The 14,665-nt window shown below is 39.8% G+C and overlaps 1 protein-coding gene across 3 annotated transcripts in view; it reads right to left on the reverse strand.

The window, feature by feature from the left end:
* The window catches only part of NT5C3A (5'-nucleotidase, cytosolic IIIA), a 180,342-nt gene that overhangs the window by 60,521 nt on the left and 105,156 nt on the right, over window positions 1-14,665 (reverse strand). The window contains exon 1 of one of the 3 annotated variants that reach the window (XM_053714431.1): window positions 7,424-7,475. The exons of the other annotated variants lie outside the window; for them this stretch is intronic. The gene's annotated coding sequence lies outside the window, so the exon portion shown is untranslated. Of the gene's footprint in view, window positions 1-7,423; window positions 7,476-14,665 lie in introns of those variants that run through there. 3 annotated transcript variants of the gene reach the window in all.

A 14,665-nucleotide genomic window follows, 5' to 3' on the forward strand; every position in this document is an offset into this window, starting at 1 on the left:
CTTGGGCTGTAGCTAATCCAAAGGGAAGAGCTACAAACTGGTAATGCCTGTCTAGAAAGGCAAACCGGAGAAACCGATGATGATCTTTGTGTATCGGAATGTGAAGATAAGCATCCTTTAAATCCACTGTAGTCATATATTGACCCTCCTGGATCATAGGTAGGATGGTACGAATAGTTTCCATCTTGAATGATGGAACTCTGAGGAATTTGTTTAAGTTCTTTAGATCCAAAATTGGTCTGAAGGTTCCCTCTTTTTTGGGAACCACAGATTACTATAAAATAGTTTTTCTCTTACTGTGTTCCCAATTACTTTTTTTTACCAGCTGCAGAGTATAAAATGTATGAGAATATGCTTTTTAATGTTTATTAGCTGATTTTGTGTTTTGAAGCCACAGCCTAATAAAATGGGTTGAGCTTGTAAGTATAATCAGATCTCATTACTTTATCACATTGTGTACATATACATGCTTCCTTATCTTATATCTGGTTATAAAACAATCACCAATACTTGGAGAGAACAATGGAAAATTAACAGTTTATTACCTTATCTCTTCTATAACACACTGGGAGTGTTTATTTCTTCTACTGGCTGTGTTAATACAGCTTGGCCTTGAGGTCAAAAACTTTCAGAATAGGTGGAGATACCAAAGGCTAAATCAACTATTTCAAATGCCAATGTAAGGGTAATGGAAATACTTGTAAACAATTTAATACACTCCAGCAGGTAAAGTGGATCATTGGGAACAAATAAAGGGGAGAAAATGTTTGAGTAAACTGTCCCTTTAAGGTTTTATTTTCACCACAGTAATTTGCCAATAAAACATCAGATTGCGACTTCAAGGGTTACTAAACCCATTTTTTTCTTTTATGATTCAGATAGTTGCTTAAAATTGCATGCACTCCTATTATAAATTTATCTTCGCTCTCTTGCTATTTTTATTTAAAAAAACAGGAATGTAAAGCTTAGGAGCCGGTCCATTTTTGGTTCAGAACCTTAGTTACACTTGCTTATTGGTGGCTAAATGTAAGCCCCAATAAGCAAGTGCTATCCAGGGTGCTGAACCTAAAATGGGCCGGCTCCTAAACTTTACATTCCTGCTTTTTAAATAAAGAAAGCAAGAGAACGAATAAAAATTGAGAATATGAGTAAATTAGAAAGTTGCTTAAAATTGCATGCTCTATCTGAATCATGAAAGAAAAATTTTGGGTTAAGTGTCCCTTTAACCCCTTACATGGGCTCTGGGCCACATCAACTCACAGTACACTACAACTCAATGTGACAGTGCTGAACAATGACAATTGGGCAGGCTTGTCAAAGTCACAAATGGGAGGAGAATGACATCTTAGGTCAATGCCTCACTTTGACTACTGCTCCTTTTTTCTATCCATGTTTAATAACCCTTTAACTGCTAAAAGAAAACAAAAATTCTCTAGATCAGGTTTTTCAATACCAGTCCTCAGGGCCCCCTAATAGGCCAGATTTTCATGACATTTGAACTAGAGCACAGGTGATATAGTCAGCTGATCTTTAACCATGGCTATTAACCTTCTCGCCCCTCAGGCGATTCTGAATATCTGACTTATTAGGGGGCTGGAACTGAAAAACCTGATCTAGATCAAGGGTGTCCAACTTTCCCAAGGGGGCCTACTTATCCTATATAATAAAAGGCCAAGTGTGTTTGTCCGAAGCTGTCATGCGCAGTAGAGACTGCGCGCGAGGACAAACACACCTGGCCTTCCAACTGACCTGGTGTTGTGTGGTGGAGTGGGCGTGACGTGGGCGGTGCTGGGCATGACGCCGGGAGACAGAGAGCTCTAAAGAGGAGGGATATTGAGAGCAGAAGAGGGTGGATATAGAGAGCGCAAAAGCGAGAGGGGGAGAGAGCAAAAGCGAGAGGGGGAGAGAGAGCAAAAGAGAGAGGGGGAGAGAGAGCAAAAGAGAGAGGGGGAGAGAGAGAGCAAAAGAGAGAAGGGGAGAGAGAGAGCAAAAGAGAGAAGGGGAAAGAGAGAGCAAAAGAGAGAAGGGGAGAGAGAGAGCAAAAGAGAGAAGGGGAGAGAGAGAGCAAAAGAGAGAAGGGGAGAGAGACAGCAAAAGAGAGGGGGGAGAGAGTGCAAAAGAGAAGAAAGAGAGCGCAAAAGAGAGGGGGAGAGAGTGCAAAAGAGAGGGGGAGAGAGCGCAAAAAAGGGGAGAGAGAAAGCGCAAAAGAGTGGGGGAAGAGAGCGCAAAAGAGAGGGGGAGAGAGAGCCCAAAAGAGAGGGGGAGAGAGAGCCCAAAAGAGAGGGGGGGGGGGGAAAGAGAGCCCAAAAGAGAGGGGGGGATAGAGAGAGCAAGGGGTGGGACCGCTGTACTGCAAAAAATGTCCTGTGTACAAGGGCTTTAGGACTAGTAATTAGAATATTTAATAAAATGCACATTTTGCTGGTCTTGTAACGTTTGGTGCATGCCATCTGCACCCTCATTATACCAGACCTTAGAATAGCTGCAACATTTCCACATCATATCTCAAACCTAGTTTTAAGCATCAGCAACCTATTACCTGCTACAGGAATACAATAATTCCTACAAGGTGCCTGATGACCTAGTGCCCTAGCTAATACCAGCTACTTGTCCACATCAGAGGTGGTACAAACTTTAAAAACACTTTCTTCTGAATAAAAAAGTACTTTCATCCTCCAAACCATCCCATTGCCAAACTGGAGTAAATCACAGAAGTGTGCTTTATAGGACAGTGAAAAGCACTGTTGACAGCAATGTATTCAGTGCTTTGACAAATAAAGAAAGAGAGTGTTCACTACATTTAAAGGGACAGTCTACTCCATAATTGTTATTGTTTAACCCCTTAAGGACCACAGCACTTTTCCATTTTCTGTCTGTTTGGGACCAAGGCTATTTTTACATTTCTGCAGTGTTTGTGTTTAGCTGTAATTTTCCTCTTACTCATTTACTGTACCCACACATATTATATACCGTTTTTCTCGCCACTAAATGGACTTTCTAAAGATACCATTATTTTCATCATATCTTATAATTTACTATAAAAAAAATTATAAAATATGAGGAAAAAATGGAAAAAAACACACTTTTTCTAACTTTGACCCCCAAAATCTGTTACATATCTACAACCACCAAAAAACACCCATGCTAAATAGTTTCTAAATTTTGTCCTGAGTTTAGAAATACCCAATATTTACATGTGCTTTGCTTTTTTTGCAAGTTATAGGGCCATAAATACAAGTAGCACTTTGCTATTTCCAAACCACTTTTTTTCAAAATTAGCGCTAGTTACATTGGGACACTGATATCTTCCAGGAATCCCTGAATATCCCTTGACATGCATATATTTTTTTTTAGAAGACATCCCAAAGTATTGATCTAGGCCAATTTTGGTATATTTCATGCCACCATTTCACTACCAAATGCGATCAAATAAAAAAAATTGTTCACTTTTTCACAAATTGTTTCACAAACTTTAGGTTTCTCACTGAAATTATTTACAAACAACTTGTGCAATTATGGCACAAATGGTTGTAAATGCTTCTCTGGGATCCCCTTTGTTCAGAAATTCCAGACATATATGGCTTTGGCATTGCTTTTTGGTATTTAGAAGGCCGCAAAATGCCACTGCGCACCACACATGTATTATGCCCAGCATTGAAGGGGTTAATTAGGAAGCTTGTAGGGTTAATTTTAGCTTTAGTATAATGTAGTAGACAACCCAAAGTATTGATCTAGGCCCATTTTGGTATATTTCATGCCACCATTTCACCGCCAAATGCTAACAAATAAAAATAAAGCGTTAAATTTTTCACAATTTTAGGTTTCTCACTGAAATTATTTACAAACAGCTTGTGCAATTATGGCATACATGGTTGTAAAAGCTTCTCTGGGATCCCCTTTGTTCAGAAATAGCAGACATATATGGCTTTGGCTTTGCTTTTTGGTAATTAGAAGGCAGCTAAATGCCGTTGCGCACCACACGTGTATAATGCCCAGCATTGAAGGGGTTAATTAGGGAGCTTGTAGGGAGCTTGCAGGGTTAATTTTAGCTTTAGTGTAGGTATCAACCTCCCACATGACACATCACACCCCCTGATCCCTCCCAAACAGCTCTCTTCCCTCCCCCACCCCACAATTGTCCCCGCCATCTTAAGTACTGGCAGTAAGTCTGCCAGTACTAAAATAAGATTTTTTTGGGGATTTAAAAAAAAAAAAAAAATGATAATTCTGCTCTGTAGGATCCCCCCTTAGCCCCCAACCAGCTCTCTAACCCCCCTCTCTGCCTTATTATGCGCCATATTGGGTACTGGCAGCTGTCTGCCAGTACCCAGTTTGAAATCAAATATCTTTTTTATTATATTTTATTATTTTAAAAATTATATTTTCTGTAGTGTAGCTGCCCCCCCTCAACCCCCAACCTCCCACCCTCCCAGATCGTTAAATAACAACTTAATTTCTAATGTTCCCACCCTCTCTCCCACCGTGTAACACTTAACTTTTGTTCCATAGTGTAGGGTTCCCACCTGCGCGCGCGCACCCGCGCGCACGCGCGCACTCGATCTCGCCCCCTTCCCCACCGATGGCCGCCCACCCGCCTCCCTGGATCAGCTCCCACCCACCAACGAACATGGCCATTGATGGCCGATGCAGAGAGGGCCACAGGGTGGCTCTCTCTTCATCGGTGGGCTAAAAAATGTTATAGCAGGATGCCTCAATATCGAGGCATCACTGCTATAACATGAAAGCAGTTGGAAGTGATCAGGATCGCTTCCACTGCTTTCAAAGACCAACGACGTACGGGGTACGTCCTTGGTCATTATCTGCATTTTTTTGCAGGACGTACCCCATACGTCGTTGGTCGTTAAGGGGTTAAAAAAAGATAGATAATGCCTTTATTACCTATTTGCCAGTTTTGCATAACAAACAGTTATATTGATACACTTTTTACCTCTTTGATTACCTTGTATCTAAGCCTCTGCAAACTGCCCCCTTATTTCAGTGCTTTTGATAGACTTACTTATGAGACAGCACTGATTAGCTAAAATGCAACTCCCCGGAGTAAGCACGCTGTTAGCTATATGGCACACATGAACTAATGCCCTCTAGCTGTGAAAAACTGTTGAATGCACGGAGATAAGAGGCGGCCTTCAAGGGTTTAGAAATTAGCATATGAACATACCTAGTTTTAGCTTTCAACAAAGAATACCAAGAAAATAAGCAAATTTGATGATAAAAATAAATTGGAAAGTTGTTTAAAATTGTATGCCCTATATGAATCATGAAAGTTTAAATTTTGACTAGACTCTCCCTGTTTTAGAGGGTGCTCCGTTTGTAAACATTTTGGACAGATTACAAATTGCACTTTCAAGAGCGAGATATTTGCGCGCCACTCGTAATACCAGCATACGTAAATGTGCGCTGGTATTTGAAGTAAAGCACAATGCGAACCTGACCTTGCATTGCATGGAAGCTTTGTGCTCATGAGAGCGTGCTTCCATAGGCTCCAATGGGAGCCTCGTTCTCATGCTGATAGTCACGGCAGAGAACCTAGCGCAGTGAAGGGGGTAAGTCGTGAAGAGATGGGCAGCAAAGTTTAAATTTATATGTATATGATTATATACATATATATTTATGTGTTTATATACACGTATTAACACATAAATATATACAGTATGTATAAAAGCATATATATATATTTGTCAAATGATAACAGTCCCTATATATATATATATATATTATTTTTTTTTTCTCTCAAATGATAACAGTCCCTATATATATATATATTTTTTTTTTCTCTCAAATGATAACAGTCCCTATATATATATATTTTTTTTTTCTCTCAAATGATAACAGTCCCTATATATATATATATATATATATTTTTTTTTTTTCTCTCTCAAATGATAACAGTCCCTATATATATATATTTTTTTTTCTCTCAAATGATAACAGTCCCTATATATATATATTTTTCTCTCTCAAATGATAACAGTCCCTATATATATATATATATATATATATATATATATATATATATATATATATATATATATATATATATATATATATATATATATACACACACACACACACACACACACACAAATGCGTGCTTACATGTGAAGGATAGAACTGTTATTTTTTTTTTACAGTTTTCTATAACATTAATTTAAAGCTGCTTAAAGTGAAGGTCCATTTTGATGAATTAGTGCCCGGTTTTTAATAAACCTATTAAAAAAAAGGGCACTTTAATTCATCAAAATTGACATTTCACGGTTTTCTTTAAAAACCTACCTTTTAATCCTGAATGCTGCTCCAGCGATTCCCCCGGCCGTCGGAAGCCTCTGCAGACGTCAGAAATGACGAATCAGGCTTCCTCCAATCACAGCTTCCCCCCGGGGGAATCTTGGCCTGATGCAACGCTGTGATTGGAGGAAGCCGGATTCGTCATTTTGGACCCGCGAAGATGGCTTGCGACGAGCGGAGGAAGTGCTGGAGCGACTGCCAGGATTAAAAGGTAAGTTTTTGAAGAAAACAGTGAAATGTCAATTTTGATGAATTAAAGTGCACTTGTTCATCAAAATGAACCTTAACTTTAAATTGAAATGATCAAGAAATGCATGTGTGCACTGATAATAATGAAGCATCCACTGCTTACTGGAGGATAAAAGCAACTCAGAGCTCTACTGGTTGAAAGAGCAAAGCCTCCACAACCATGAAAATAATAAGTCATGTTATTAAACCAATGGTGCATTTATTTAAACACACAAACAACACACTATTACAAATTTAAATATTTTCAATTAACCAATAGCCCTTCATGTCTCTGAATAACAATGGATCTTTACATCATAAAATCCGATGACCAACCAAAGATTCCCCAACCCCAACAAAATCAGTTTTGCAAATGGCAGCAATACACTTATCATACAAAAAGCACCATCTGTACAGCTAAAAAGGAAAAACTATATATACACACATCAAAAGCCTGGCAAACAAATGTGCCCAAATGAAAGTGTACATCAAAGTGCCGCCACTCACCTCTAAGAGATTTGTGGCTTCATCACGCCTTATGTATCTGCTAAAACAATTATTCCTAACCCCATATCTTTGGGCATTGTTAATCATTAACACTATAATGTTGCAGTTCATCAACATTTAAAAACATACAATACAATACAATTATACAGTCTGTAATCTCTATATCAACGGAATATATATTAACAATAATTGAATAAATAAAAAATTCACAGAAATATAAAAATATATACATAAGTCACAAATATTAAAAAACACATTTCATTTATGTATAAAAGGAAGAGTTAAAACCATGGTCTTAGCAAGTATAGCTAAACAAACTGCAAAACTGTTAACAAGATGCACCGGCAACAGAATGCTTGTTTACATGAGCAAAATCGCTTACCACTAGTTTAATGGAGCAGATGACCAGAGAAAAGAAAAATTCTGCTTGTCTGCAATGTGCTTATATAGCTTAAGGTGTAGATAAGGGCGTTGCCATAAATAGACTAGCTAATCCCTCACAACAGTACGAGAGTGCAGTGACGCAGGGAAACATAGCTGGGCCCTCTGCCATGACTGGAATCCTCACACATGGGTCACTTGGCACAAAAAACCTTTTCTTCTAAGACAAGGTTGTTGTTTCTTTTTCCAGTAAAGTGAAAGCTGTAAGCCTTTGTTTTAGACTGAATACAAACATTTAATGGCAGAAGCAAAGATCACTTTGGTTTTCTCAGAACCAGTAACAAAATAATCTGTGTAACCAATTTAAATATAAAATAAATACCTATTTTTATAAGTGATTGTAGGCATTCATTACCCCCACATATAGTTTATTTTCTTTATTTTTTATTGTACTATACTCTCTGCAACTGTTGTGCATGAATTTATTAATAGTCATAAGATAGATGGAGTATATATGTGTGTCTGTTTATGTATTTTCCGTGTTCTCCCCAGGGCATATTTAGCAGGTGCACCGTCCGGCGTGTGTGTGTGTGTGTGTATATATATGTGTATATATATATATATATATATATATATATATATATATATATATATATATATATATATATATATATATATTTATTATTTTTATTTTTTTAATTATGGGGAGGCAAAAAACAAAATTTATGCTTACCTGATAAATTTATTTCTTCAAGATGTGGTGAGTCCACAGGTTCATCTTAATTACTGTTGGGAATACCACTCCTCGCCAGCAGGAGGCGGCAAAGAGCACCACAGTAAAAACTGTTAAGTATCACTTCCCTACCCATAAACCCCAGTAATTTGACCGAAAGGAAATGGAGAAAGGAAAGCAACACAGGGTGCCGAGGTGTATGAGGTTTAGTAAAATACCCATAAAGAAAAAACTACAAAAAAAGGGTGGGTCCGTGGACTCACCACATCTTGAAGAAATAAATTTATCAAGTAAGCATAAATTTTGTTTTCTTCCAAAGATGTGGTGAGTCCACAGGTTCATCTTAATTACTGTTGGGAAACAATACCCAAGCTAGAGGACACAGATGCATAGGGAGGGCTAACAACCAGCATGCCTAAACAGAAGGCACCCTCGCTTAAAGAACCTTTCTCCCAAAAGCTGCCTCAGCAGAGGTAAAAGTATCAAATCTGTAAAATTTAGAAAACGTATGTAAAGAAGACCAAGTTGCAGCCTTGCAAATCTGCTCCATAGAAGCTTCATTTTTGAAAGCCCAAAAAGAGGCTACAGCCCTGGTGGAATGAGCCCTAATTCTCTCTGGAGGCTGTTCCCCAGAAGACTCGTAAGCCATGCGAATCACACTTCGCAACCAAAAAGCAAGAGTAGAAGCAGAAGCCTGACCTCTCTATTCTTTCTGGAAAAACAAACAAAAAGAGCAGAAGACGTGCAAAAGTTTTTAGTCGCTTCCAAATAAAAAACTTAAGAGCACGGACCACGTCCAAATTATGTAACAGACATTCTTTATCCGAAGATGACTTCGGACACAGAGAAGGGACAACAACAATTTCCTGATTAATATTCCTAGTAGAGACAATTTTGGGAAGAAATCTCAAATTAGTGCGAAGAACCGCCTTATCTGCATGAAAAAGATAAGGAGAATCAAACTGCAAGGCGGAAAGTTCAGATACCCTCCGTGCAGAAGAAATCGCCAACAGAAACAAAACCTTCCAAGATTGAGCGAATGCATTCTCTTGATATTAAGCTTCTAACGGACGCCACTGCAAAACATTCAGAACTAGATTAAGGCTCCAAGGTGGAGCAACAGCCTTAAACACAGGCCTGATTCTGACCAAGGCCTGACACATCTGCCAAACGTTTGTGTAATAACACTGATGAGGCTGAAATTTGACCCTTCAAGGTGCTAACAGATAAACCCTTCTCCAGACCCTCCTGGAGAAAGGACAAAATTATTGGAATCCTAACCCTACTCAAAGAATATCCCTTGGATTCACACCCATAAAGATATTTTCTCCATATCTTATGGTAAATCTTCCTGGTAACAGGCTTACGAGCCTGAATCATAGTCTCAATTACTGACTCGAAGAACCCCCGCTTAGATAGAATCAAGCGTTCAATCTCCAGGCAGTCAGCTTCAGAGAAACGAGATTTGGATGAAGAAAGGGTCCCTGAAGAAGAAGGTCCTTCCTCAGGGGGAGCCTCCCCGGAGGTAGAGACGACATCTCCACTAGGTCCGCATACCAGATTCTTCGAAGCCAAGCCAGAGCAATTAGAATCACTGACGCCCTTTCCTGTCTTATTCGAGCAATCACCCGAGGAAGAAGAGCAAACAGGGGAAACAGATAAGCCATATTGAAATTCCAAGGGATCGCAATGCATCTATTAGGCAGGCTTGAGGATCCCTCGATCTGGAACCGTACTTTGGAATCTTGGCATTTTGTTGAGACGCCATCAGATCCAACTCCGGAGTCCCCCATTTGGATATCAACCTGGAGAACACCACCGGATGAAAGGTCTGCCTGCTTAGGATGTCCGCTTCCCAATTGTCCACTCCCGGGATGTAGATGGCAGAAAGGCAACAACAGTGATCCTCTGCCCACTGAATGATCCGAGATACCTCGCTCATAGCTAGAGAACTCAGAGTTCCCCCCTGGTGGTTGATGTACGCCACTGAGGTTATGTTGTCCGATTGGAATCTGATGAACTAGCTCAAGGACAGCTGAGGCCAACCCAACAGCGCGTTGTAAATTGCTCTCAACTCTAAGATGTTGATCGGAAGTTCGGACTCCTCAAGACCAAAGACCCTGCACCTTTAGAGAATTCCAGACTGCTCCCCAGCCCACTAGACTGGCGTCCCTGGTCACTATCACCCATGAAGGTCTCCAAAAACAGGTGCCCTGAGTCAGGTGTTCCAGAGATAGCTGCCACAGAAGAGAATCCTTCATCTTCTAATCTAGAGTTAATTTTGGGGATAGATCCACACAATCTCCGTTCTACTGACTGAGCATGCTCAACTGCAGGGCTCTCAGATGAAACCGAGCAAATGGAACGATGTCCATGGCGGCCACCATCAGACCAATTACTTCCATACATTGGGCAACTGAAGGGCGAGCCGTCTCTTGCAGAAATTGACAAGACGAGAGGAGCTCGACTGTTCTGACCTCTGTCAGGAAAATCTGCATCAGAACCGAATCTATGATTGTCCCTAGGAAAACTACCCTTGTCGCTGGAACTAGGCAACTCTTTTCCAGATTCACTTTCCACCCGTGTGACCGGAGAAAACATAATTTATGTAAGAACTTACCTGATAAATTCATTTCTTTCATATTAGCAAGAGTCCATGAGCTAGTGACGTATGGGATATACATTCCTACCAGGAGGGGCAAAGTTTCCCAAACCTCAAAATGCCTATAAATACACCCCTCACCACACCCACAATTCAGTTTAACGAATAGCCAAGAAGTGGGGTGATAAAAAAGTGCGAAAGCATATAAAATAAGGAATTGGAATAAATTGTGCTTTATACAAAATCATAACCACCACAAAAAAGGGTGGGCCTCATGGACTCTTGCTAATATGAAAGAAATGAATTTATCAGGTAAGTTCTTACATAAATTATGTTTTCTTTCATGTAATTAGCAAGAGTCCATGAGCTAGTGACGTATGGGATAATGACTACCCAAGATGTGGATCTTTCCACGCAAGAGTCACTAGAGAGGGAGGGATAAAATAAAGACAGCCAATTCCTGCTGAAAATAATCCACACCCAAAATAAAAGTTTAACGAAAAACATAAGCAGAAGATTCAAACTGAAACCGCTGCCTGAAGTACTTTTCTACCAAAAACTGCTTCAGAAGAAGAAAATACATCAAAATGGTAGAATTTAGTAAAAGTATGCAAAGAGGACCAAGTTGCTGCTTTGCAAATCTGGTCAACCGAAGCTTCATTCCTAAACGCCCAGGAAGTAGAAACTGACCTAGTAGAATGAGCTGTAATTCTCTGAGGCGGAGTTTTACCCGACTCAACATAAGCAAGATGAATTAAAGATTTCAACCAAGATGCCAAAGAAATGGCAGAAGCTTTCTGGCCTTTTCTAGAACCGGAAAAGATAACAAATAGACTAGAAGTCTTACGGAAAGATTTCGTAGCTTCAACATAATATTTCAAAGCTCTAACAACATCCAAAGAATGCAACGATTTCTCCTTAGAATTCTTAGGATTAGGACATAATGAAGGAACCACAATTTCTCTACTAATGTTGTTGGAATTCACAACTTTAGGTAAAAATTCAAAAGAAGTTCGCAACACCGCCTTATCCTGGTGAAAAATCAGAAAAGGAGACTCACAAGAAAGAGCAGATAATTCAGAAACTCTTCTAGCAGAAGAGATGGCCAAAAGGAACAAAACTTTCCAAGAAAGCAATTTAATGTCCAATGAATGCATAGGTTCAAACGGAGGAGCTTGAAGAGCTCCCAGAACCAGATTCAAACTCCAAGGAGGAGAGATTGACTTAATGACAGGTTTTATACGAACCAAAGCTTGTACAAAACAATGAATATCAGGAAGAATAGCAATCTTTCTGTGAAAAAGAACAGAAAGAGCAGAGATTTGTCCTTTCAAAGAACTTGCGGACAAACCCTTATCTAAACCATCCTGAAGAAACTGTAAAATTCTCGGTATTCTAAAAGAATGCCAAGAAAAATGATGAGAAAGACACCAAGAAATATAAGTCTTCCAGACTCTATAATATATCTCTCGAGATACAGACTTACGAGCCTGTAACATAGTATTAATGACAGAGTCAGAGAAACCTCTTTGACCAAGAATCAAGCGTTCAATCTCCATACCTTTAAATTTAAGGATTTCAGATCCTGATGGAAAAAAGGACCTTGTGACAGAAGGTCTGGTCTTAACGGAAGAGTCCACGGTTGGCAAGAGGCCATCCGGACAAGATCCGCATACCAAAATCTGTGAGGCCATGCCGGAGCTACCAGCAGAACAAACGAGCATTCCTTCAGAATCTTGGATATTACTCTTGGAAGAAGAACTAGAGGCGGAAAGATATAGGCAGGATGATACTTCCAAGGAAGTGATAATGCATCCACTGCGTCCGCCTGAGGATCCCGGGATCTGGACAGATACCTGGGAAGTTTCTTGTTTAGATGGGACGCCATCAGATCTATTTCTGGAAGTTCCCACATTTGAACAATCTGTAGAAATACCTCTGGGTGAAGAGACCATTCGCTCGGATGTAACGTTTGGCGACTGAGATAATCCGCTTCCCAATTGTCTATACCTGGGATATGAACCGCAGAGATTAGACAGGAGCTGGATTCCGCCCAAACCAAAATTCGAGATACTTCTCTCATAGCCAGAGGACTGTGAGTCCCTCCTTGATGATTGATGTATGCCACAGTTGTGACATTGTCCGTCTGAAAACAAATGAACGATTCTCTCTTCAGAAGAGGCCAAAACTGAAGAGCTCTGAAAATTGCACGGAGTTCCAAAATATTGATCGGTAATCTCACCTCCTGAGATTCCCAAACTCCTTGTGCTGTCAGAGATCCCCACACAGCTCCCCAACCTGAAAGACTTGCATCTGTTGAAATTACAGTCCAGGTCGGAAGCACAAAAGAAGCCCCCTGAATTAAACGATGGTGGTCTGTCCACCATGTTAGAGAGTGTCGAACAATCGGTTTTAAAGATATTATTTGAGAAATCTTTGTGTAATCCTTGCACCATTGCTTCAGCATACAGAGCTGAAGAGGTCGCATGTGAAAACCAGCAAAGGGGATCGCGTCCGATGCAGCAGTCATAAGACCTAGAATTTCCATGCATAAGGCTACCGAAGGGAATGATTGTGACTGAAGGTTTCGACAAGCTGCAATCAATTTTAGACGTCTCTTGTCTGTTAAAGACAGAGTCATGGACACTGAATCCATCTGGAAACCCAGAAAGGTTACTCTTGTCTGAGGAATCAAAGAACTTTTTGGTAAATTGATCCTCCAACCATGATCTTGAAGAAACAACACAAGTCGATTCGTATGAGATTCTGCTAAATGTAAAGACTGAGCAAGTACCAAGATATCGTCCAAATAAGGAAATACCACAATACCCTGTTCTCTGATTACAGACAGAAGGGCACCGAGAACCTTTGTAAAAATTCTTGGAGCTGTAGCTAGGCCAAACGGCAGAGCCACAAACTGGTAATGCTTGTCCAGAAAAGAGAATCTCAGGAACTGATAATGATCTGGATGAATCGGAATATGCAGATATGCATCCTGTAAATCTATTGTGGACATATAATTCCCTTGCTGAACAAAAGGCAATATAGTCCTTACAGTTACCATCTTGAACGTTGGTATCCTTACATAACGATTCAATATTTTTAGATCCAGAACTGGTCTGAAGGAATTCTCCTTCTTTGGTACAATGAAGAGATTTGAATAAAACCCCATCCCCTGTTCCGGAACTGGAACTGGCATAATTACTCCAGACAACTCTAGATCTGAAACACATTTCAGAAATACTTGAGCTTTTACTGGATTTACTGGGACACGGGAAAGAAAAAATCTCTTTGCAGGAGGTCTCATCTTGAAACCAATTCTGTACCCTTCTAAAACAATGCTCTGAATCCAAAGATTGTGAACAGAATTGATCCAAATTTCCTTGAAAAAACGTAACCTGCCCCCTACCAGCTGAGCTGGAACGAGGGCCGCACCTTCATGTGGACTTAGAAGCAGGCTTTGCCTTTCTAGCTGGCTTAGATTTATTCCAGACTGGAGATGGTTTCCAAACCGAAACTGCTCCTGAGGATGAAGGATCAGGTTTTTGTTCTTTGTTGAAACGAAAGGAACGAAAACGATTATTAGCCCTGTTTTTACCTTTAGATTTTTTATCCTGTGGTAAAAAAGTTCCTTTCCCACCAGTAACAGTTGAAATAATGGAATCCAACTGAGAACCAAATAATTTGTTACCCTGGAAAGAAATGGAAAGCAAAGTTGATTTAGAAGCCATATCAGCATTCCAAGTTTTAAGCCATAAAGCTCTTCTAGCTAAGATAGCTAGAGACATAAACCTGACATCAACTCTGATAATATCAAAAATAGCATCACATATAAAATTATTAGCATGCTGAAGAAGAATAATAATATCATGAGAATCACAATGTGTTACTTGTTGCGCTAAAGTTTC

Source organism: Bombina bombina, chromosome 5 (genome assembly GCF_027579735.1).
Source record: "Bombina bombina isolate aBomBom1 chromosome 5, aBomBom1.pri, whole genome shotgun sequence".
NCBI classification, from domain to species: Eukaryota; Metazoa; Chordata; class Amphibia; order Anura; family Bombinatoridae; genus Bombina; species Bombina bombina.